The following is a 26,092-nucleotide window of genomic DNA, read 5'->3' on the forward strand; positions in this document are numbered from 1 at the left end:
CAATGTCCACAGGCCAACATCTGAGCTTTTTCAAGGTAAAAGCCACATTTATTCTAGAATTTACATATATCTTAACAATTTAATGTGTTTAAAATTATGCTACAACTTCTATTGAGTTCTTTTTAAATTTAATGTCACTGACAAGGTTTTTGAGTGTGGTGCCCCTTCATTCTACTTTTTGTTGGAAGTCCTGTGGTTTTGACTTTGTAGTTTCCCATATCACAGTGACTTTTTAGAAATGTGTTGCGTTAGAGCAGAACTACCTGTATTTTAATAGGTACATCTACAAATAACTTGTTTTATTAAAATTGTTAGCACCATAGTTAATCAAAATGAGTTTAGTTTATACAGTAATCACACAAAGCAACAGAACATGTAATCTTGTTCTGCAAGGAAAACTGGACAAATTCTTAACAGACCTAGCCCTAGCTTTGACATCAACTTGCTATTGCTAGTACATGTGGACAAGTGATTTGACCTTGCTGAGTTTCTCACTATTAATTTTGGGATAAAAATTTCCCCCTAATCAAATACAGCTCTCAGCAGATATCAATGAAGTAACTGTCTTTCAAAGCACTATATAAAATATGCGTGGCATTCAAATGAGATGTCGTAGTATTACTTTTAAGAAAAAATAGTAATGGCGGGAAAAATAAACGAAAGAGTAATTGAGTGCCCAAGCTTCTTAAATTCGAGTCTGAGAATTGAGTAGCATTCTTTACTTTGTGGTAAGTGTCCTCTAGCTCCCCATTGTATATCCAACAGTAAAGAAAGCTCAGGATGGCATGTGACACTAAGCCGAAAATATGCTGCACCAATGACCTCATATATAGGTATCCGTTTTTGTGTAGGCATGGACAGCTGAGGCCAGCCTACTTCCTTTCCTTCCTTGGCAGTGGCCCACCAGGGCTGCAAGAGTCTTCAGTCTTATCCTGGGACCATATGTCCAAACCAAGAGGTACTGGATTGTTAAGCTACTCTCAAGGCCCAAATTCACACCTTGATCATCCTCTAACTACAGCTAGGAGTGCAAAACAGAGAGTAATTGGTAGTAGTCTTTGAGTTCTTGGTGCAAGGCAGCACAAAATCTCTGACCTACAATTCCAAATGAATGATCTAGACTCCTCTGGTCTGTGTTTTCTGGTTTTATTACATAACCATCCCAACTCAGCAAGTCTGACTGTCATATCTCTCCAGGATTTATTTAGGTTTGCCTTTCCATCCACTTTGTAACAGTTTTTAGTGTTGCTCCTCTTGATGTTTTTGCTATCTATGCCCTGGAATATGCATAAAATATCTCTGACAAGGGATGCCTCAGTAACTTCCACAATACCGCTTGCATCTCCTTTTCTCCTTGGCCTTGTCACATTGTGAGACAGTGTTGGGAATACCTTTTGAGGTAGTAGTTTGTAAAGAAGGCTGGTTTGCAGTTAAAGTTCATGTAATACGTGACCCCCAACTGCTGTTGAAGACAGTCTCTGACTCTTGCAACTTGATGAGACTGTCTCCAAAGAAGAGATTGTGGTGTGGGAGTTGGGCCATTTAGGGCAGGGGTCCCCAACCCCTGGCTGCAAGCCAGTACTGATCTGTGGCCTGTTAGGAACCAGGTTGCATACCAGGAGGTGAGTGGCAGACAAGTGAGTGAAACTTCATCTGTATTTGCAGCCGCTCCCCAGTGCTAGCATCACTGCCTCAGCTCCACCTCAGATCATCGGGCATTAGATTTTCATAGGAGGACTGGTCCTTGGTGCCATAAAGGTTGAGGACTGCTGATTTAGGGCATACATGCTTATACTGTTGATGCCACTGCTTCCCATACTGCTAGAGCCCTGTGCTGACTGGGTGCTGTGATCCTGGTAGTTCAATGAGAGAGTCTGAACCCTGGCCCTAGTCGTAGGGAGTTGAGTGAGCATCTTTTGGTAATGCTTGAACAAATAATGTGGAATAACCAGAAACCTTGTTTGGCTGTTTGCGTGGATCCTCATTTAGGCTTAACAAGAGGTAAAGAGTTGACCATTTATTTTTCAGAACTCTCTGCAAATGAAATTTTCTGTGATGTTCTGAAAACAATGCAGCATCTTCTTCCTTTCTTTGTTGAATAAGTTCTTTTTTGATTTTTTTCAGCTACTAGAAATTCATCTCTTTCAACAGTTGAGGCAAAGTTGCTGCCAAGAACTTGCATAGCATACTGGACTGTTGGGCTACATCAGCTTCACTCTTGCCTAGGATCCAGCAGCACAGGTTCTGCAGAAGGACATCTGGCAACTTCTGGTCAAGGGTTGCCATTCTCAGCCCGGGACTGCTCATGGGGCCTCACGGAGCCACCAGCCCTTGCCTGCCCTCCCTGAAGCTCCTCTGCACAGTCACCTGCATTGCCAGTGTCCCACCTGCGCCCGAGGACTCTCGGTGTCCCCATCAGCCTAAGGTCCTATGCACCTATGATCTTTTTTTACTTAAGAAGATGTTTGTAAGACTTATGCATTCCTTTCTATTGCTTTATAAAGTGGTCTTGTGTGAATATAAATTTACAATTCTACTGGCCATTTACTTTCTTTCCAATTTTTTTTTTTTTGAACAGTAGTGCTATGAACATCCTTATATATTCTCCTGGTGCACATATACAAAAATTTAATATGAGAGTGTCTACTGATGGTTGTTGGTGCCAACTCAACACCAACAGGAATCTTTAATTTGGGGTGTGATGAAGAAGGGAACTTTATTTAGTTGCAAACAGCTCAATTCTGATACAGTATGGCTGTGAGAATAGCACAGCTATGGAACAGCTCAATAGTGCTACAGCTCAATTACGAAGGAGCAGGGTTGTAGAACAGCATGGTGGTGAGATGGCCCTAGGACAAGGCAGCCCTAGGGTAAAGAATTCTTTTCAACTAGATGGGTCTGCTCTGCCCTACACAGATCTTTAGTGTTTTATCTACAGCCCCAGCCAGTGAAACACAGTCTTCAGTCTTTGGTGGAAAGAGAAAGTATGCTCCTCCCTTTCATTTTGTTGATTTGTAGTACAGAAGCTTTTTAGTTTGTTGTAGTCTCACATGTTTATTATTTATTCCTTTTGTTGCCTTTGCTTTGATATTAAATCTCAAAAGTTATCCTTGTGTTTTCTTCTAGGACTTCTATGATTTCAGGTTTTATGGTCAAGTCTTTAATACATTTTGAGTTAATTTTTGTGCATATAACATAGAAAAGAGGCATGAGAACTACACATATTGACAAAATATTAAACCAGATTGCATTCAGACCCTGCTACATGCTGCTAGACATGGGAACCTGTCTCATCAGCATAGGGCCAGACCATGGGGAACCTACAGGAAGATTCCTGTTGAGATTATTAACAACTACTTTCCCATGCCTTTAACGCTGAATGCCCACACCCAAAAAGGAAAACTGATATAAACCTAATTCCTTAAACACTTGGAGTCTCATTCTCTTACTTGAAGAGGAAACCATGTCTCTGTCTGTAGAGCATGATTCCTTCTCTAATAAACTTTCCTTTTGTCTCTGGCTTGTGTTTGAATTCTTTCCTGCACCAAGTCAAAGACCCTCTCTCAGCAGACGTAGGGCTCGAGTCTCTACTTGGGGGAATTTGCACCATCCTGCATCATATGGTGTTAGCAGTCTTGTTTCAGTCTTTTGCATATTGCTGTTCAGTTTTCCCAGTATCATTTATTGAAGAGAATATCATTTCCCCATTGTATATTCTTGGCTCCTTTGTTGTAAATTAATTGACTACATCTGTATGGTTTTACTTCTGGGCACTCTATTCTGTTCCATTGATCTTCGTGTCTATTTTTATGCCAATACCATATTATTTTGGTTACTATGGCTTTGTACTATAGTTTCAAACTAGGAAGTATGATGCATCCACTTTGTTCTTTTTCTCAAGATTGCTTTGTCTATTTGAGATTTTTTGTTGTTTCATACAAATTTTAAGATTGTTCTTTTTCTGTGAAAAATGCTATTGGAATTTTAATAGAGATTGCATTGTATCTGTAGATTGCTTTGGGTAATATGGGTGTTTTAACAATATTAATTCTTCCAATATATAAATATAGTATATTTTTTCCATTTATTTGTATCTTCTTCAATTTCTTTCATCAATGTCTTATAGTTTTCAATGTACAATTTTACCTCCTTGGTTAAATTTATTCCTAGATATTTTAGTGACTTTTTTTTTTTTAAAGTGAGTAAAAATGAAGATCCAAAAGTAATGATATAATTTCACATATTTTGCTTTAAATGAAACAACACCAGTCTTTTGAAAAAAGGAAGGAGAAATTCCTCGTGTGTGTGTGTGTGTGTGTGTGTGTGTGTGTGTGTGTGTGTGTATTTTTATTAATCACACTTAAAATGTATTTTGTATAGACTCCAGTTTATATTTATTTAAAGGGTGTGAGAACTTCAAGATGTTTTGAATCTGAGTGGAGAATCCTTAGATTTTAACATTTTCTTTCTTATTTGTTCATGGTGATGTAGTGTTTTATTAATAATTTCTGCCTTTTTTGGGCAATCCTTGCAGTTTTTAGAATCAAGGTTAAGCTACTAATGGGGTTCAGAACACGCTATTCCCAAATATGGCACCTTGGCTTATTGAATATTTTAAGCTGAAGGAATCACCCTTTTCTACTGGAATAGGTCATAAAACTGTCAGGTAAGAGGTGCCCTTCCTATACTTGGAGGGAAAAAGGATATTTACTTCATATTGCCTACAGATAGAACAGCCAATTTCCTTGCTCTTTCTCTGTCATTCTGATCTTATACCTGTTGGTCTATTTTATCTAAAAATCTTTCCCTTTTAAGGATAGTTATGTTTTTGTTCTTCCAAATACATGTATATTATGTCATTTCCATGGTTCATTAGGATGGGGAGAGGTAGTGCCTAGCTGCCAATCTTCTTCCCCCAGCTCATGTGCTCCCTGCTCTCTTTTCCTTTTTTTCTGTCCTTCATGTCTCCAAATTTTAATCTCTTCAAAAATTGGAGACATTTTGAAGGATTATTCTCATACTTATTTGGTTTATGAATTCATAAGAGACAATTGTTGAGTGGAGTAGCCACTGTGAAAATGTATGCTGACATGGGACATTAGCACTATGGAGGTGTCCTTTTCTTAGCTTTCTAGAAGATTAATTTTCCCAGCATGAGATGGCAGAATGGAGCAGCTGATTTTTGTTTTTTTCCTCAAAATGATTCTAAGCAGGGAAATCATTTTTAACTTAATCACTTTAAATTCTGTCCAGCAGCTTTGCATAAGGATCATGGCTAGAGACTATTTGAGGATGAAAGACATGACTTCTATTCCCCTGGGCTAGGCTCCTTTTGTTTCAGGGAGGAAGTGATTCCACACACTCTATCCTTTTAAAGACTGTTCATTAAATAGCGCCCAGCCCCAAATCTTTTAAGTAGAAATTGAAAGATAAAGATTTGGCTAGTCAGTGAGTTTATCACCACCTTTTCTAGCAAACAAATCCAGGAAATTTGAGCCAGATTAAAGTAATAAGATGGAAAGATTTACATGACCATTTAGTGGCCAAAATTGTGAGGATGATAATTACATTCAAGAGGAGATAACATGAAACTTTGGAACCTGGGTTCCTAAGTCAGTTCTCTTGGTTTTTCATGGAAGACAATATTACCATTTGTAAACAAAAACGTAATTTTACTTTAAAGATGTTAATATTTCTGAGATAGCTTTCTCTTTGAGCATTGGTTTATTAGATGTCCTTCTCTAAAGCACATTCAGCATGCAGTCTCTACTGTTTGCAGCTCCTGTTGCTTTAAGTTATGTGAGGTTTAGACACTCCCAAATTTAAATGCAGCATCATTTTAGATGCTTTCATGTTTCTTCCAAGTTTTCCAGTTATTTCTCCTGCACCTAATTTGAAAGCATCCATTTTTCCATCAACTTGCTTTTATGGAATTGTTTCAAAATTTTACTTAGCATAAAGCTACTCTTTTGAGAGGCACTTACAGTTATCAGTTTACCTGATAAATAATTAAATTGTATAATTTTCAGCAACAAGTACAACAAAAATGTAGATTTTGGAGCAAGCATGATAAGCTCTTGGTAAGCATACAGCTAAATTATGGGAACAGGATTGGGGTGTGAATGCATGAGCATTCAGGTTCTATAAACATCCTTCGGCATATTTACAGAAAGAACGAAGAATGTAGTGTTATCCAGTAAGTTACTCTACAGATTCTACTAGTATATAAATTAAAAATTACATTGGATTTTGAATTTTTCCAAAATTTTTTGACACCTACTGAGATTATTTCATTTTCTCCTTTAAACTATTAATTCATGTTAAAAATAAAAATTCAAGTGAGTAAATTTTAAAGATCTTATTTGCTTTGTAATAATTTATGAATCATGTATCATCCCATCTAACACATACAAAGGAGTTCCAAAGAGCAATACAGAATGAAAGACTCTTATAGGTAAAAAAGGGGTGGGACAAAGAAGTTATTAGTAAAGAGTGGATTGTTTCAGACAAGGTCACCTTCCTTTTGGGGAATGGCAGGGGTCTGTCAGTTGGATTACCTCACTGGTGCTGACCAATAATTCCAGATTGACTGGTTATGATTATATTTTTGGGGGTGGGTGAAACTGCAATTAGGTTAAGTGTTAAGTCTAGGTTTGGTGATATGAGTTAGCACAAGTGACTTCATTTTGGGACTGTTGTCTCTTTTTTTAACACATCTTTTTATTATTTATTTGTGTATTTTTTAATTTTTATTTTTCAATTAGAGTTGACATTCAATATTATTTTCTATTAGTTTCAAGTGTACACATAGTGGTTAGACATTTATATAATTTACAAAGTGATCCACCCAATTAGTCTAGTATCCACCTGGCATTATACATAGTTATTATTACAATATTATTGACTATATTTCCATGCTGTACTTCACATCATTGTGACTATTTTGTAACTACTAATTTGTACTTCTTAATCCTTTCTCCTTTTTCACCAAACCCCCTGACCCCCTTTCCATTTGGCAATCACCAGTTTGTTTTCTGTATCTATGAGTCTTAATACACCTTAATAATAGATTTTTTTTCTGATGATAAATTATTTTTATGTTCTGAAAAAATCATTTGTTTAGGTCAACATAATGTTCAATTTAACATGCCAACCTTTAATAATAATTTTTGCAATAATACACATGAATTGATATTGGTCTTTCCTTTTCATTCAGTTTTGGAAGGTTTTGGAGTCAAGGTTACACTAGCTTTTTAAAAGGAATTGGAAAACTTAGGTTTTTTTTTTTTTTTTGCATACCACAAAACTGTTTAAATGGTATTGGAAGTGTACACAATGTTATTCCAAAGCTTGTCTTCATTTTAGGTCATCGTGCTGCTTTTCTTTCCCCAGCTACTCAAGGACTTCTGGAAATTGTTTTAGGCTCTGTACAAGGTGTTGAAGACTGTTCAGATAAGGCACTCCAAAACTGGGAATTATTAGGGACAGCTCAAGTTCCCTGAAAACAAGTCATTTTAAACTTACTTTCTCCATGGGTTGTAGTTACAGAATTGTCCAAGGAATTATTTCAATTTTGGAGTACCTCAGCTATGAGAATTATTTTTTCTCTAGCAAGGAAAGAAAGTCAAGACTAAGATCAGAATGCTGAGATTCAAATTGGCCTTATATCCTGATCTTGCTAAACAATGCCTAGCACAAGGAAGGTGTGTATTTAAGTGGTACTACAATTGTTTTTTCAAATGTAGCTAAGCAAGTAATGACACGTTGGCCACAAGTAACTCTTAACAGTGGGCTAAGTTGGAAAGCAAAGCTGTTGTGAGCAAGACCCAAACCTGCAGAGGGAAGCACTATTAGAGTTCGACATTTTAGCCACTTGGCTATCATAGTACCCAAAGTTTGAATTCCTTATGTACCTATGTCAGTCATAATGTTTTGCTTCAACATCACAATGTTTTGGGTTTGGTAAGTTTAAAATTAAGAGTCTACTAGGTATGAAAGACAGAAAACATGAGAAAAACACAGTATTCTGAGATGGAGAACAGAGGACTCTCAGGTAAAGAAAGGCATCATTTCCTGTTTTTCTCTGCCATGTTCTAAAATATTGAGAATATGGTGTTCAGCACTAGATTTATGCTGAAAGGGCAGGAACCCTCTCTTAGAAGCTTCTTCAAATCTTATCTTGTCTTGTCTCAAGACAGGCAACTCTCTCCTCCCTGTCCCTGATTCGTGGGAAACCTGATTAGGAAGCTCTTTTCTACCTAGAGAAGTGAGATTTATGCATTTTAAAGACATCGATATTCTACAGTTTTATTCACTTTTTTAGGAAAGAATGAGAACTTTAAGTTCTCAATCTCAAAATATAATGTTAATCACCATATATTTAAACATAATCACCATATATTTAAACATATTTCAAAACATGAAATAAAATATTTTTGTTTTTACATAACTCTAGAGAAAATACTTTATAGGGATACCTGAGAGGAAAGAAAGAGACTGAGTGGCGAAAGAAAGGCTCTTTTTTGTGTGGAAAAGTGGTATTGGACCCAAGAGAAAGTTTTCGGGGAATTCACCCAATTCAAAGGACAACCATAGCATACAAAAAGAAGCAGATGTGATTTTTCTTTTCTTAATTCAGTGGTTGGAGCAGATCCATATTTTATGGAGCCTAAAGCTCATATGATAATGGGGGTCATCTTTAAGAAAAAAAATACAGAAGTATGAATACAAAATTAGATATGAAAGTATTTATTTAAAATGAGAAACTAAATTGAAACAAATTACAAATTTTAAAAAGCTGATGAATTCCACAAACATCATAAAAACAAAATTAAAAATTAACTTATTGATGTACCTCTATAATGGATGTCTCCTATATTATTTAGCTGAATTATCTTTATAACTTTCATATGACAAGTTTGTAATATTAGCTTCTATAGAGAGAAGTAGATAATTCAGCCTCTCCTCTCACATGCTCGGATGATTTTTAAAAATATAATTTAGATGTTTCTTTTAGCTTCACAACTCATTGTTGGCAATGCCAAGCACATTTTTGGAATTGTTAAATTTGAGATATTCTTGAAGTTTTTTTCGTATATAAACTGTAAGATTTCAGTGTCCAGCATTTCAAACACCATTTCTCCTCATTACTCACTTACAGGGCTCATACAGAAAGTAAATTGACACAATGGGAAGTGGATATACAATTGGAGGCCAAATCAGGTTGATTGGACTAGCAATTACTTAACCATATATGGAAGAGATCTTGAAGCACATTTTATATTCCTTTAAACTAAAACTAAATGTTTCCTTGATTCAATGTTTTCTCACTTGGATCCCCAAAATGCCTAATCCCGCTCCATTGCTGCTGTATATGAGGGAAAATGGAAAGCTGGGGAAGATGGAATGGAAAAATAGCAATATTAACACTTTTTTGTAAATTTTATGCAGATATATGACCATGTGAACGTATTTTAGGCTTTGGAAAAGGCTGGGGAAAGTGAGGGACTAGGTTCTTAAGCTTTATTAGTTTCTTCCATCTCTGCCATTTAGACTTCATTTTCCTCATTCTGCTTTCCCAGGTCCCAAATGCCCTTCTCTGCTTGCTTCACTGTCCCTACTTCCATTTAAATTCATAAAATCCTCTCAGTGTCTTATGACATTTATTGTACTAGCTACAAGTTCAGGCTTGCTTGTCTTGGGTTGATTTCTTTGAAAGCAATATATTCTAGTGATTAATAGCATTGGTTTTGGAGGCCAATTATTGTGATTGGTATTAAGGCTTTACCTCTTACTAGTTGTGGGGGTCTTGGGAATGTCACTTAAACTCTCTAAGCTTCAGTTTCTTATTTTATAAAATGAGAATAAGAATGGTACTTGGGTATTATGAAAATTGTATGAGGATATACATAAATGTACAATCTTCAGCACAGAACTTAATTCAATGACTAGCATATTTGTTATTCAATAAATTAGAGTTACTATTAATATTTTTGATATTATTCTCAGATGTAGTTGCTTTGTGATTACTTTTCTTTCTTTAGCAAATTACTCCTCAAGGAAAGGAAGTCATGGTGTTGTTGAAAAATATGGCTATGTGCCTTGGGCTACTTGCATACTGAGCAAACACTACAGAAATTATTGAAACTGGAAATAAAGTTAAGCCTTTGGAAGATATTTTCTTATTGTTATCATCAGCACTGGGGCTCTTTTATTGTGAAAAAAATGTGGCTCACCTTTTAATGAATTAGATTTGGGCCACTTGGGATTTGTAGCATCTTCTTGGGCTATAAAAGGAGGGATGTGACTGATAACATGATTCATGGTCCCAATCTTCCCTCCAAAGAGACTAAAGCAGAGCTAAAAGGTTTAGATGCTGCATAGTGATAATATTAAGGTTTGAGATCTTTTGAATTATAATCCCATTGACAGTTTACTCACAGGCTCCAATTTCAAAATAGAAAACAAAGATGGAAAGTTCATGGAGATTTCTTATTTATTTGTGTGTTTGTTTGTTTATTTATTTAATCTCACCTTGCTAGCCTGAGAATTCTAAAACTCCTAATCTATCTTTCACTATTTCTGACTTCCTTTACCTGGTTATCACCCAGAACTGTTCTCAATGTGCTCTTTTGCTCAGAGAAAGACAATTCCTGACTTATTCTATTTTCCTTCCTTTACTTCCGCCCCTTTTTCTGTACTGACTTTGGCTTCATCCCCGTCCTCTCTTCCACTTTGCATCCTGTGTCTTCTGCAAAAATACCCAGAAATGTGTACTTAGTTTCCTCTCTCTAATCCTGGTCTCTTATTTCCCTTTTCTCATTTTCACTGGCCTTAGACAAAAATAGGTCTATTTTTAGAGAGAAAATAATGGAATTCCAGTAGATTCTCAAAGAATCCCTCTTTTGAGGTCCAAAAATTCTGCCTTTTCCACTCTTCCACTACATGATGGAAAGAGGAAGTGAAAAAGAACCTTGAAGAATGAGGTAAGTATAAATAGAAACTTACTGGAACCTGAAGGCTAATAGCTAGCTCCATATGCTTTTGCTATATTCAAAATGGTGTCTAATTCTTGCTTCTCTAGTGTGTTGAAAATGATTAAAGAAGACACTTTAGGTTATATGAACAAACTTTGTTTAACATTTTATGAAGTGGACGGTCTCCTTTTAGAGAACTGCAAAATGGAGTAGACAGCAGAAAGCTTATACAAGATAAAGAGAAAGAACAAAGAAGAGAAAAATAGAAAATATATGATTGGCTGGGGCCACAGAGTTAACCTTATTTGAGATGAAAAAGCTAACATTTGCACTTCTTGTCAAATGAAACATTTATAGGGACATAAAAGTTATCTAAGTTTCGGTTTGCTGATGTGGCTCCCCAGGCAGGAGTGGCTCCATCCAGGGCCTAGAAAGTTATTTCAGCACATGATTATGCAAGAAAAAAGAAATAATAGAGAAGTTACTTGGAAGAATTCTAGGATGATTTGAATACCTTCAGTATCTTCGACACTTGCTGAATATATTTACAGGTACAGAAAAAGAGTCAAGACAAATCAAGTCGAAAATAAAAATATCTAGTTATCTAGATAGGAATTTCTAAGAATTCCCTTTTCTCTTCTCTTAACATGGAGCTGGAGTGGTGGAAGAGCAGGTAGGATGCAATCAATGTCTCTTATTTTCCTTTTTCAGACCTTTGGGAGGAACTTTTCATGAGGAAGTTCCACATGTTGATGACTCTCTGAAACTGACCAAATCTCTGAGAGTAAAACGAAAGACAAAGAAATGGAAAGATAAGGCAATTAGAGGATGATTCCAGGTAGTTCGACAATCAACAAGAATTCTAACCAAGAAAAGAGAAAATGAAAATGAGAAAGAACAAGAAAAAATAAATAGAAGAAGATTATCGAAGAAATATTTTTTGATTTTCCAGAATTGAAGGCCATGAATTTATAGTTTAAAAGGTGCATTAGTTAAGATCATGCTAACTTATGTAAACTCAAACAATCCTTTAAATACATAATGGCTTAAGCAAAAAAGGAATTTGTGTCTTGTTCACATAGAGCAAAGCCTAGGGATTCCTAATCAGTAGGAACCTTCTTTCAAACAATGGGTCAGCGACCTTGCTCCTTGCAATGTGTGGCTCACCATCTTCAACACATAATTTCTAAGTTTGCCTGCTCATTAAGGCAGTAGGTAGAGAACAAACTTGGAGGATTGACTAAAAAATGTTTTATGATTCAGCTCTGGAAGAGGTAAAAATTGTGTCCACTCACATTCCATTAGTGAGTCTCAGTCACATGGCCACATCTAATTCCAAAAGAACATGAAAAATGTAGTCTACTTGTGTGCCCAGGAAGAAGAGAGGCCAGTTTAGTGAATAACTAGCCAGTATTTACCACAAGAAGATCTAACAAATGTCAAGCAAAATGAATGAAAAGGATCCATACCAATACATATTATAAAATTTCAGTGCACTAGGGAAATTCTTACACAATATTTTTACTAATGAACAGCTTGGCTACCCATACCTATGGGTTGAACATTTAGTCAACAACAGAGAACAAAAAAGGAGGAGTTCATTGGAAATGTTGGGAGTTAGGGCCTTTTTACATGAGAATGTAGCACAGTATTCCCTTCACTAAGGAAAGTCTCTATGGACTGTTCATTCAGGCTGGAAAGTAAGGGGAACTAAGGCCACATCACTCAAAACTCACAGCCTACTCACTCCTAGAGGGAAGCAGAGCTGAGAAGGAGAAATGTAGCTTTTCTCACTGAATTCTCAGTAGGATAAGTGACAGTAGACTGACATAACTAATGTAGTAACTAGTAATAGTCATGTGAGATTTGTTGAATTTGTTAATTTGAATTTTGCATCCCTGCCTTCTAACACAAGGTGTGACTTAGAAATAATCCACTAAATAGAGAGTGTGTGTATGTACACTTGTGCACGTGTCTATTGCATGATATTTAGAGAAAATAACTTGATTGCCATCAGATAATCCAGGTTTATACTTGGGGACCATGAGAAAAAAAGATTCTTATCGAGAAGGGCTCTTGGTGGCTAATTGGATTCAAATTTAAAAGCAGAGCCTAGCAGCTGTTTCTGAACAGTGATCTCTCACTCAAACTGCACTTCAGGGAGCAGCCTACACTGAACTGCCTGCATGCACTATGTTCCTCCTACCTGAACCAGCTCTTATAAAGGAGTTCCTGGAATTGTATTTCCACCATTAGGACCCAGGCTTTCCCTGTCCAATCAGAGCTGTGCAACTATATCCACCCCTCCCCCCCCATCAGCATCTTCACTGACCAATCAGAGCAGCTCAATTTTGACCAGTCAGAACAGTGCCTTTTGGACCAAACTGCAAGGATTTGGAGTCCTCATTCCATGAGGATGGACCAATTAGGGACCAGGGGCAGGGACTTCTGTCTATATAAGCCAGCTGCTCTCTGGCTCAGAGAACACAATTTCCCTTTACACAGAAAAGTGAATACTGGTTTTCCCTCAGTCTGGAGCTGAACTGCTGAAGAAGAGACATGGATGATGTCTAGCCAGACCAGAGCAGAGAAGAGTGGGAGGAATAGAGCAGAGCAGAGTGGAGCAGACTGGTGGTATAAAGCAGAGCAGAACTGTTTAGTGGGTCTTTGCCCCAGGATTACCTCACAGCCATGCTGTTCCATAGCAGTGCATTCTCTTAATTGAGCTAGAACACCACTGAACTGATCTCACTGTAGAGTGTATCACAGTTGAGCTGTTTGCGCTGAGTAGTTGCCATCTTCACCGCACCCTAAATTGAGGATTCCTGTTTGTGTTGAGTTGGTGCCAAGGACCATCAGTTGACACACTTCATAGCAATTTGATAAATATCACTGAACCTCTCATTTCATACCAGCCATCGCTATGCTCAATGCTTTTTGTAAGGATCAAGGGAGCGCCTACATGAAAATACCTCTACAATCTTCAGAACATGATATTAATTTACTTACTTCCAAATCACATTCCCAGTACACCACTTTGAGTCACTTGCTTGGCTTTCATTTTCCCTAAAGATATGATGAGTAGGGTTATGCACTTCATATGTTTGGTAGTTTTCTCAATATATTGGGCATGTGTGTGAGCTGTCTCCTGAGTTAAATGTTTAAATCCTTCGGAGAACCCTCTAACTTAAGAGCTCATTTCACAACTATGCTCCACTGCCCACACTTAAGTACCTGCATACCTTTGGCCATGATCCCTACCAATTATGAAAAATCACATAAATAGAGCCATTGCAAAATGGAGTTGGAGACACCATCCCAGAAGAACTGCCTTGCACGGCTTGCTTCTTGACACTTTGGAATGTTTCAGCTGAGCAAAATAACCTTTGGACTGGGTCAAACCAACATTATCTTCCAAGCAACTATTTGTAAAGTTAACAAGAAAGCAGACATCTTGACTGCAAGGTTGTAGGATGCGGGGTGGGACATTTTCAGAATCAGTAAACAGCCACATATAGTGTTAACCTTAAAAAAAAAAAAAGCCAAAGTAAGAGGCAACAAGTGCTAAAGAGCCAAAACAAACAAACAAACAAACAAACAAACAAATAATAAAAAAATAATAATAAAAAGGAAAAAAGAAAGCTATTTGGGAAGCACTGATTCAGGCAGAAATCCAAATGGTGTTCTGATTTGGTGGAGAAGGCAAGGGACATTTATGAGAAAGGGAAGGGAAATAATTACATAGATAGAAGAAAAGAATTTCTATTTCTATAGATGCAGATAAGCTTGCATTTGATGCTAATTCTAAAGCATGGCTTTAATATTCAGTCCACTAGTTGTCACAAAACAATCGTTTGGGACACAGTACTGCTTTAGGCCCAGATCCAAGTTTATTTCCTTCGGTTTTAACATTCTAAAAGTTTGAGGGGTAAGACAGCAAGGTAGTTCCTCTAGGATGGCAACTCAGACTCCATTTTAATGTGGCTTTATTTACATTATTTTTTATAATAGCTGAAGAATAACCGCTTATTAGCACCCATAGAAAGTCCTTTCTTCTAGTCATGTAATTATTTTCCTTCCAGTTCTTATTAAAAACCCTTGCCTTCACCCATTATTGGAATTCGTTGATGTCAAATCAACACTCGTTATCTCTCACTCTAGCTTTTTATTTTCAAGGTTAACACTATTTAGTGCTCTTCCCAGGTGAGAACTATCACTTTTGTGTTCTATATTATAAGTCTACAAGTCCGAGAATCCTTCCTCTGAGGTGGCTTCTGGGAAGTCTTAGATGTTCTTTCAGACCAATGAAGGGTCTTTGAAGTTCCAAGAGGACTCCAAGTGGTTCCTGTGTATGTGGAATAGTTCTATAACGGCAGAGGGAAACTGGAAAATAACATTAAATGAGAATCTGTTAGGATAAAATGGCACGTATTTTGGTCTTCTAAGGAAGTTTCAGGGCCATAATGGTAATCAGAATGAATCCTACGTTGCAAAATAAGCCCAGGGGCAAGTTCATTCCTTTGTTTTCCATGAATTTCATTAATAAATTCCCATCTCAGTGACCCATTTGTCATGGATACTCTCCTCTGCTGCGTGGCTCCTCAACCCCAGGCTTGGCAGGGAAGACTATCAGGAAGAGCTGCGACCCACTCGAGCCGATCTGCAGTTCCCCTCCAGTTTTCCCTCCCAGACCTAAATGACCAGGGCAGCGTTTACGGTTTTTTTCTTTTTATCCCCCTGCATTATACTCTCGGTTTTATGGCAGCATTTTAAGCGGAGAGATTTTATCCCAGATCTCTTCGTAGGGCTGGCCAGGCAGGATTACCATCTTCTCCACCAGAAACATCTGAGAAGGTAACCCATAGTGGGAGATCTCGAGACCAGACCGGGACTTCTGGTATAACATTTAGTTTTCTTTCGCCTACTTTAGCTACAGTATAGAGAAATTTAAGGCTTGAACAAAATAAAATTTCTGTTGCCACCATTGAAAAATAATAATTACAACTCATAGAACTATCTCCGACATTGAGCAAGCGCGAGGGGGTGTAGCTCAGTGGTAGAGCGCGTGCTTAGCATGCACGAGGCCCCGGGTTCAATCCCCGGCACCTCCATGTTTTCAAAACTTATTTTTACTCTAAATCCTTACCTGCGGGTCATTTGCAGAAACACGTCCGCCGCTGTCTCTTTTCTGGTTCTTTCATCGTCTTACAGTGCTTTTCACTCACACAAAAAACCGAGTGTATTTTGGGTTAATTTGCCTTTTAAATCGACACATGTCGACCTCAGGGCCTTGACACCACCCCAGAGAGTTGCGTCAACAGGCGAAAGACAAGGTGAAAGACTTAGGAAGCACCGACTGGCTCAGGATTCCAGAACCCCCAAAACAAGCAAGGCACCAAACTGACAAGCTTAATCACAACAGTTACAGTTCGTAGTACTAGGGAAAGCAAGACACACAGAAAACAAAAACAAAAACAAATGTGAGTCCACTAGAAAATTTCTTTAGATCGCTTTGTTTTTTCATCTGTTCGAGAATAAACTGACCCCAAGAGAGGAAGGTTCTCTATGAATTTCCCTACCAACTTCTACCGCTTACAGCCTCCCTCTACTTCTTTTTCCCATCCCTTTGTCCTCCTCCTTCCTTTTTTTATACTTTATAGACATTTCTTTGCCTCATTATTCCTGACTTTAATTAGAGTTTCTTTAAAAGTATGATATAAGCTTCAGATCTAAATAGTTATTGTGGTGTTTAATAAGTTCTAGCCATCTTGTCTCACTGATTGGAAGCAGCATTGCTTGGCTAAGTTTATTTATTTATTTATTATATTTTTATTTTAAAAAATAATGGTTTCTTTTTAATGACAGTTGACCTATAATATTATATTAGTTTCAGGTGTACAACAGTGATTAGGGATTTGACAAAGCGATCACCCTGATAAAACTAGTACCCATCTGACACCGTACATAGTTATTACGATGCTGTTGACTCTTTTCCTTGTGTCATAATTTACATCCCCCGGACTACTTTGTAACAACTAATCTGTACCTCTTAATCCTTTGCCCTTTTCCAACCTTTCCCCCAACCCCTCTACCACCTGGCAACCATCAAAATATTCTCTGTATCTATTTTGTTTCTGTTTTGTTTGTTCATTTACTTTGTTCTTTAGATTTTACATATAAATGAAGTCATATGGCATTTGTCTTTCTCTGTCTTCCTCCACTCAGCACAGTATTCTTTAGGTCCATCCATGTTGTTGCAAATGGCAAGATTTCATTTTTTTTTTTTTTAATATGGCTGAGTAATATTCCATTGTATATATGTACCATATCTTTATTCATTCATCTCTTAATGGACACTTAGGTTGCTTCCATATCTTGGCTATTGAAGATAATGCTGTAATGAACATATGGGTGCATATGTCTTTTCAATTTAGTGTTTTGGGTTTTTTTTCAGATAAATACTGAGAAGTGGGATTACTGGGTCCTTCTTTGTCTCTTGTTATAGCATTTGTTTTAAAGTCTATTTTTCTTGGTATAAGTATTGCTACCCCATCTTCTGTTTGTTTGTTTCCATTTTCATGAAATATCTTTTTCCATCCCTTTATTTTCAGTCTGTGTGTGTGTCTTTTGACCTGAAGTGAGTCTCTTATAGGTAGCATATATAAGGGTCTTGTTTTCTTATCCATTCAGACACCCTATCTTTTGAATGGAGCATTTAATCCATTTACATTTAAAGTAATTGTTGCTAGATACATAGTTATTGCCATTTCATTATTCCTATTTTTTATCTTTTTTTCTTCTCCTTAAAGAAGTTCTTGTAATACTAGTTTGGTGGTGATGAACTCCTTTTTCTTGTCTGGTGCACTCTTATCTGTCCTTCGATTCTAAATGATAGCTTTGCTGGGTAGAGTAATCTTGGTTGCAGGTCCTTGCTTTTTGTCACTTTAAATATTTCCTGCCAATCCCTTCTGGCCTGCAAAGTTTCTGTTGAGAAATCAATTTCCAGTATTATGAGAGCTGTCTTGTAGGTAACTAATTGCTTTTCTCCTGTTGTTTTTAAGATTCTTTCTTTGTCTTTAACTTTTGGCATTTTAATTATGATGTGTCTTCGTGTGGGCCTCTTTGGGTTCATCTTGTTTGGGACTCTCTGAGCTTCCTGAGCTTGTGTGTCCATTTCCTTCAAGTTAGGGAAGTTATCTGTCATTATTTCTTGAAATAAGTTTTCAATTCCTTCCCCTCTCTTCTCCTTCTGATACCCCTATGATGTGAATGCTGGTACACTTGATGTTATCTCAGAGGTTCCTTAAACTATCCTCATTTTTAAAATTGTTTTTTCTTTTTGTTGTTCTGATTGGGTGTTTTCTGCTACTTTATCTTCCAAATCACTGATTTGATCCTGTTTCATCTAATCTGCTGTTGATTCCCTCTAACGTATTCTTTACTTCTAGTATTGTAGTCCTCATTTCTGACTGGTTCTTTTTTATGTTTTCTATATTCATTTTTATGTTTCTTTTCTCTTTGTTGAAGTTCTCACTGAAAGCATTGAGCATTCTTATAACTGGTGGTTTGGTAGTTTGCTTGTTTCCATTTTGTTTAGTTCTTTTCTGGAGTTTTGTTCTGATCCTTTATTTGGGACATGTTTCTTTGTTTTCCCACATTGGCTACCTTCCTGTGTTTGTTTCTCTGTATTAGGTAGGGCTGCTGTGTCTCCCATCTTGACAGAGTGACCTTATGTAGTAGGTGCCTTGTGGGGTCCAGTGACACAGTCTCCCTAGTCACCCAAGCCAGGTGCTCCAGGTATGTTTCTTGTGCGGGTTGTGTGTGCATTCCTGTTATAGTTGAGCCTTGATTACTGTTGGCACATCAGTGGAAGGGATTAACCCTCAGGCTGATTGGTTGTGAGGACCAGCAGATGACTACAGGGGAGGAGCTGTTGTGTAGGGCCTGATCTTATGGAGCAGGATTCACTTTAGCTGGGCTCTGCGGTTTGCCGAGTCTGCCCTTTGGGTGTGTCATTTAGGGAGGTGGTTGGGTAGTGCTCTGGTGTGGTCTGAAGCTGGCCACCAGGTGTATTAGTTCTGGGGCCTCTTGGGGGAGGGTTCTGGTGCAGGCCAAGTTCAGCCACTGCCTGTACACTGCCTGGGGACTCTTGGTATGAGTTACAAGTAATATGCTAATGGTTACCACTTATGCTAGGCTCGGAGGTGCCTGGGAGAAGCTAAGCTGCAAACTGAGGCCTGCTCTTGCTATGCCAAGTTTGAGGATGCTTAGCAAGAGGTTTGTGGCATGCTGAGGTCAGACGCTGCTTGTTTAGGGTTTGTGAGCCTTTCAGAGATTTTAGAAAAGTTTGCAGCATGAGCTAAGAAAGTCCATTTGTATAGAAAAACCACTGGAATCAGCTTGAGTGGGCCGAGGCAGAGTCTTAGGGAATTACCAGGGCAGGGTGAATGGTGTTAGCCAGGTTAATGGAGACTCGGATATGCTGCCTGCTTGTGTCTGTCCGCTGGGTGGAGGGAGGGCTCAACAAAGGAACTGTGTGGCTCCTGTCATTTCTTCTGTTTGGGAGAATGCTGCCCTTCCAGCATTTGCCCAAAGCCAGACAATTCCATTCTTCCCTGTATGTCCTTGGTGTCTTTTGAGCTGCCATTCCAGTGTTGGAGCTCAGAGCGAGTTAGTCGGTCAGCAAGCAAGTTCCTTTAAGAGGAATGCCTAGGATTCCCAGCCATCCTTATCACAGTCAGCCATAATCTTCACTGGTTTTCATAGCCAGAAGTAATGGGGATTTTTCTTCCCAGCACTGAACCCTAGGCTGGGAACCCCTGGCTCCTCAAGGAGGACCTCCATAGCCGAGATATTCCTCCTGATTTTTAACTGCCACATGGGGGTGTGGAACCTGCCCATTCAGAGTTTCTGCCCCTCCCACCAGTCTTGCAGTAGCTTGTTCTGTATGTCCTTAGTTATAGTATTTCAGTTCAGCTAGACTTCAGGTGATTCTCAATGATAGTTTTTATGTAATTTAGTTGTAATTTTGAGGTGGTTGTGGGAGGTGGCACAGTGTTTCCCTGTTCTACCATCTTGACTGATGTCTCTCCTAATTGGCTAATTTTAAAAGATGAGGAATATAAAGGAACACCTCCCACTCCCAGATGAGGAATATAAAGGAACACTTCACACCATGTGTGAAGGGCCTCACACATGCATGTGTAAACACCTCAACACATACTTCTAAGCTTACATACAACCCTGGCAAAGAGCCACTCAATGGCCACTTCCTAGGCCTAGCAGCATGTACTTTAATGGCATAGTCTGCCCTCTGAAGGATGGACCAGGAAAGAGCCTGTGCAAGCCCTAGGAGGAGGATCAGGGCTATTTTGGCACAGAATTCTGGGAGCCTTGGTAAATAGAGTGTGGACTCCATATCCATAGGGAAATACTTGGCCAGGAGACATCCCAAGGCATAAGCACCTCTTGCCCGGGGTTCCATGTGTTGCTGCGTGTATGCTCCAGAGTTTAAGGGGGATATACATATATATCGTGTATGCTCCAGAGTTTAAGGGGGATATATATATTGGATATATATATATATATATGTGTGTGTGTGTGTGTGTGTGTGTGTGTGTATATGTATATCCCCCTTAAACTCTGGAGCATACACGCAGCAACATTTATATATGTATTTTTTTAGGTGAGGCAACCCTTGGTTGACCTCACAGATTGCAAGGACCTTGTCAGCTTACAATCCCTTATTTTTTATTTTTCACACCTGGGTGGTCTCCCATTCAAGTACTAACCAGGCCTGACCCTGCTTAGCCTCCGAGATCAGACGGAATTGGGCTTGTTAAGGGGGCTATTTGTGTTTAACAATTCTTGAAAGGTTAATCTCCCATGTTGTCTTTTCCAAAATGACCAGTTTACTAACTCATGTATCTTTGAGTCTGGTACTGTCTCTTTTGGCAATGCACTTTTACCTGCTGGACATAAGACCATATACTTGCAAATTTTGATTATAATGTGGTTGGGGGGATTGTTTTCTTGATCCTCTTAGGGTCACTGGCTGGGACTGAAAATTAAGATCACAAAGACAGATTAACAAGAGAAAAGGATAAGCATTTATTTAATATGAGTTATATGAGATACAGCAGCCTTCATAAGGAGATAAAGACCTAAAAAATTAATTAGACTTAAGTATTTTATGCTAGATTTGATGAAGTGTGTGATAAGAAATCAAAATTCTGAGATGCCCTAAATTAAATTACAGAAGTTTGGAGTTTAGAAGGAAAAGACAAGAGAGATTAATCAGTTAACAACTGCAAGCCAAAACCAACAGAAGACTGCTTACATAACTGAATGTATGTTGAAACTTTGATTAAACTTCCACCTGGCTAGTTCCTCAATTATCTTAAGAGAACAAGCAGGCACCACCGACCCTCAGGAACCTTCACTTCTTTTTACACATGAACTTTCTGGACTGTTGTTTGCCACCACCAATCCAAAGGAGCACAAACTTCTTCCTTATGGATTCTGCACATTTCCTATAACTAGGTCCACTTCACCTTCTCTTGACTCCCTTACCCAATGCAATTTTTTCAAAATGGCTTAAATCTTTCTTCCATTAAGAGCCAGTCCAGTACAACAAACATGTTTGCTTTTTCCACCTAGCCTTGCTATAGTGGTTCAGATTCCATGCCCCAGGACCTGGTTCTTCTCTGGCCAGTATTTGACTCAATAAACCTTTTCCTTTGGAAAAGGATTCAGCTATGAAAGTTTTTTTTGTTTAACAAGTGGACAGTCATGGAAAAATATAAGTTAGGGAGAATGAGGTAATTGTAGTAAACTGAAGATATCTTAGCAAGGCCTGCTTGTTAGGGGACTTCTTGGCATCCCTTTGCCTTCAGAGATAAGGATACCCCTTCCCTCCATAGGGAGGGCACCTCTTAATGACCTGCTTCAGGGAAGAGGGCAAAGGTGGGGGTGTGTGTGTCAGAATGACCTTTCTGCTTCTGCTATTTTCTCAAACTCCTTCAGCTTAAAATATTCAATATGCAAAGTGCCATTTTGGGGGGTTAGTATGTGCTGAACCCTATTAGAAACAAAGTAGAATCTGTCAGATGAAGAATCAATCTAAACTTTATAGATTTCTCTAATAGTGTTATATGGTAAGGATTTATGGGGATTTCGTGGAATAGCTATATTATCTCAGGACTAAAGGTAGCATTTTAGGCTAAAGAAAGCTTTTCTGAAAATTTGAAAATATTGAATAAAAAAACATGAATTTGTAGTACCTTTTCAGAGTTTCGAGAATGATAAAGACAACGAAGTAAATGTTTTAATTGGAAGAAACTTAAGAATTTCACCTCTAAAGTAAATTTCTCTGTCATTAAGTGTGCTAAAGGTATTTCCCAAGTAGAAAAATAAAATCTGTAAACTTTAAAATTAAATTTTTTTTTTTTGGTAATAGCTGTTGCACTAGTGGCTAATACAGCCATAAATAGAACATTTCTATTGTTGTAAAAAGTTCTACTGTATAATATTAAGATAAAGTATTAACCTTTTGGAAGAGAAGACTTTAATCCAATCAAAAATTATACAATTTTGTTTCTGAAAGTAGTGTTGAAACATTCATTAAAAAAATTTTTTTGGATAACTAAATAAAATTCATTTGTAGATGTCCAAATGGTCCCTGAGGTAGAGGATTAAACCTGGCTGCAGTGTCAGTGTTTTGAGGAATTATAATAAATGCATAGAAAAGAGTCAGCCATCTATAGAGCTTCTTGTGTAAAGTTTTTCTAACAATTACTTTGAAAAGTTCAGGAATTTGCTTTGCCATTGAGTGCTTTCAGGTAATATAAGTATCAAAGGCACCACCAAGTGACCATCTTGGGAACACCAAAGTCCTTTGCTGAGTTTTGAGATGGTCAATATCTTTCTGTAATGGGAGATTGTCATTTTTGAATATGTCCTTTTGGATGTTTAAAATCATATTGAGAAACTTCTTTGCAATACCAATAGCACTTATCTATGGGCTTCAATTTTTATAACTTAGCTATTTTTCAGATGTTGATTTTCCTTTAATAAGTCATTAATATGTTCTAATTTTAATTAAGTTTCTCAAGACAGTTAAAAATCTCTGTGTTTTCATATCATAGCATTCCAAAATCACAAACAACCTGAAGTCATAAGTATTCAGTGTAGATGTTAACTCTTAAACCTTAAACAAGGTGTCATGCTCACATTACAATTATTAATCCAGTCATCTGAGCAGATGTTGGCAAAGGAGTAGCTTGCTTTATAGAGTATTAAGAAATTACAGCATATTCAGCAAAAGGTATATCTTGAATTTTTAAATATATGAACCATCAAGAAATCAGAGTTGTCTAGGGAAAATGTCAGTCACTACATGGCAGCCAGGATATATTCTCCTGTTCTCTCTATTTAAAGAGATCCAAGGAGGCTTATTGGTACACTCATATCAATTGATAATTCTGGTCACCTCAGCCTTCTTCATCAACTTTTAAATATACTTATGCCTGACCACATCAGATCTTTTGCCTCTGAAAAGCTTGGCGGTCAGCACAGGTGACAGTTTCCTCTAGCTTGGATTCTGTTTTAGAATATCCACTTTTATGTATTCTTGATTATATGATTCATGTCTTTTCATAGCTTATGAAAAGTAATGAATCAGAATTTTTTTTCTCTGCCTCAGTATTTCCCTCACACTCTCTTTTGGACTATGTTTCATTATTAAGCTTTCCTTAGGGTGAACCACTCAGTACACTTTTCCTAAAAGTCCTTATTTTAAAATATGTATGATTAAGTTGAAACATAATTAAACATGTGAGATTAAAAGGAATGAAGGAGACACCTAGATTGGCTCTGGTGAGTTTGAGCTATCATCTTCTGACTGAGACACAAGGCCAAATATATTATACTTAATCAGTTAAAACAAAATTTGATCATTCTGCAATAAGCTTTTAAAAAAAATTAGGTAAAATAACTTTGCCTTCTTATTTACTTTTTTTCAACAATTCATTCCATTAATATTGCTGTCAATTATTGAGATAAGAATGGGAACAATTCTCTTAGGTTTTAACAAGAGCATAGCACTGTATATTTATAGAAAGTTGGAAATATGAGGTGTAGCAGGTACTAGATTAGATATCTAACCCTCTATTTTTTTAAAACATAAGTTTGAACTTCCTTCTTATTATCATGTTGGCTCTATTCCCAAAATTTTGGTATTATCATTATATTATCATTCTCATTTGTCTATATGTATCTCTTGATCTCTCCTTTTATTTCTTCTTTGACCTAGTCATTGTTTAGTAGCATGTTGTTTAATCTCCACATCTTTGTGGTTTTTCTTGCTTTCATTTTGCAGTTGATTTCCGATTTCAAAGCATTGTGGTCAGAGAATATGTTCGGTGTGATTTCTATCTTCTTAAAATTGTTGAGGCTCATTTTGTGATCCAACATATGATCTGTCCTTGAGAATGATCCATGTTCACTAGAGAAGAATGTATATTCGAGTGTTCTGGAATGAAAGCCCTATAAATATTGATTATGTCCATTTGGTCTAATGTGTCATTTAAGGCTAATATTTCCTTATTGATTGTCTGTTTATATCATTATAGGCTTACCTCAAGAAGCAAGAAAAATCTCAAATAAATAATCTAACATTTTACCTGAAAGAACTAGAAAAAGAAGAGCAAACAAAGCCCAGAGTCAATAGAAGGAAGGAAATAATAAAAATTAGAGCAGAATTAAACACAATAGAGAACAAAAAGTCAATAGAAAAAATTAATGCAACAAAGAGCTGTTTCTTTGAAAAGAGCAATTCAATTGACAAACCTCTGGCTAGACTCATTAAAGAAAAGAGAGAAAAGACTCAAATAAACCAAATCAAAAATTAAAGAGGAGGAGTTACAACAGACACCTCAGAAATACAAAGACTTATATAGGAATACAATGAAAGGCTATATGCCACTAAATTTGATAACTTAGAAGAAGTGGACAAGTTCTTGGAAATACATAAACTTCCTAGACTTAATCATGAAGAACTGAAAAATCTAAAAAGACCATTCAACAGTAAGGAAATTGAAACAGTCATCACTCCCCAACCGTCACAAAAGTAAAAGTCCAGACCAGATGGCTTCATTAGTTAATATATCAAACATTCAAGTAAGATTTAATACCTATCCTTTTTGTTACTTCCTAACTCATTTTATGAGGCCAACATTGCCTTGATACCAAAATCTGGCAAGGAAAATGCAAAAAAAGAAAAAAAAGAAAAAATTACAGACCAATACCTCTGATGAATACAGATGCAAAATCTTAAACAAAATATAGCAAATCAAATACAACAGTACATTAAAAAGATTATACATCAGGATCAAGAGGGGCTCATTCCAGGAATGCAAGAATGGTTCAACATACGCAAATGAATCAATGTGATACATCGCATTAACGAAATAAAGAACATAAATCATACGATCATATCAATAGATGCAAAAAAAGCATTTGACAAGATACAAAATCCACTTATAATTAAAACACTCAATAAAATGGGTATAGAAGGAAAGCACTTCGACATAATAATAGCCATATATGACAAACCCTCAGCTGACATCATACTCAATGGTAGAAAACTCAAAGTTTTCCCTCTAAGATGAAGAACAAAATGAGAATGCCCACTCTCATCACTGTTATTCAACAGAGTACTGGAAGTGCTAGTCAGAGCAATCGGAAAAGAGAAAGAAATAAAAGGTATCCATATCAGGAATGAAAAAGTAAAATTGTCACTTTTTGCAAATAACATAATTCTTTATATAGATAACTCTAAATACTCTACCGAAAAGCTATTAGAATCAATCAACAAATATAAAAATCATCATGCAAAAATTCATTGCATTCCTATATACTAACAACAAAATTACAGAAAAAAAATCATCATGCAAAAATTCATTGCATTCCTATATACTAACAACAAAATTACAGAAAAAAAATGAAAAAGCTATTTTGCTTGCAATTGCAACAAAAAGAATAAAATACCTAAGAATAAACTTAACATGCAAAAATTCACTGCATTCCTATATACTAACAACAAAATTACAGAAAAA

General features: G+C 37.0%; 1 non-coding gene and 1 pseudogene across 1 annotated transcript; one reads left to right on the forward strand and one right to left on the reverse strand.

Annotated features, from left to right (window-relative positions):
- Positions 1–783: 783 nt before the first annotated feature.
- LOC105306806 lies at positions 784–2,322 on the reverse strand (annotated as a pseudogene).
- A 13,693-nt stretch (positions 2,323–16,015) lies between these two features.
- On the forward strand, positions 16,016–16,087 carry TRNAA-AGC. The gene has a single exon. It is a non-coding gene; the product is annotated as a tRNA-Ala (tRNA).
- The last annotated feature ends 10,005 nt before the right edge of the window (positions 16,088–26,092 follow it).

This window comes from Pteropus vampyrus, unplaced genomic scaffold (assembly GCF_000151845.1).
Source record: "Pteropus vampyrus isolate Shadow unplaced genomic scaffold, Pvam_2.0 Scaffold461, whole genome shotgun sequence".
NCBI lineage: Eukaryota > Metazoa > Chordata > Mammalia > Chiroptera > Pteropodidae > Pteropus > Pteropus vampyrus.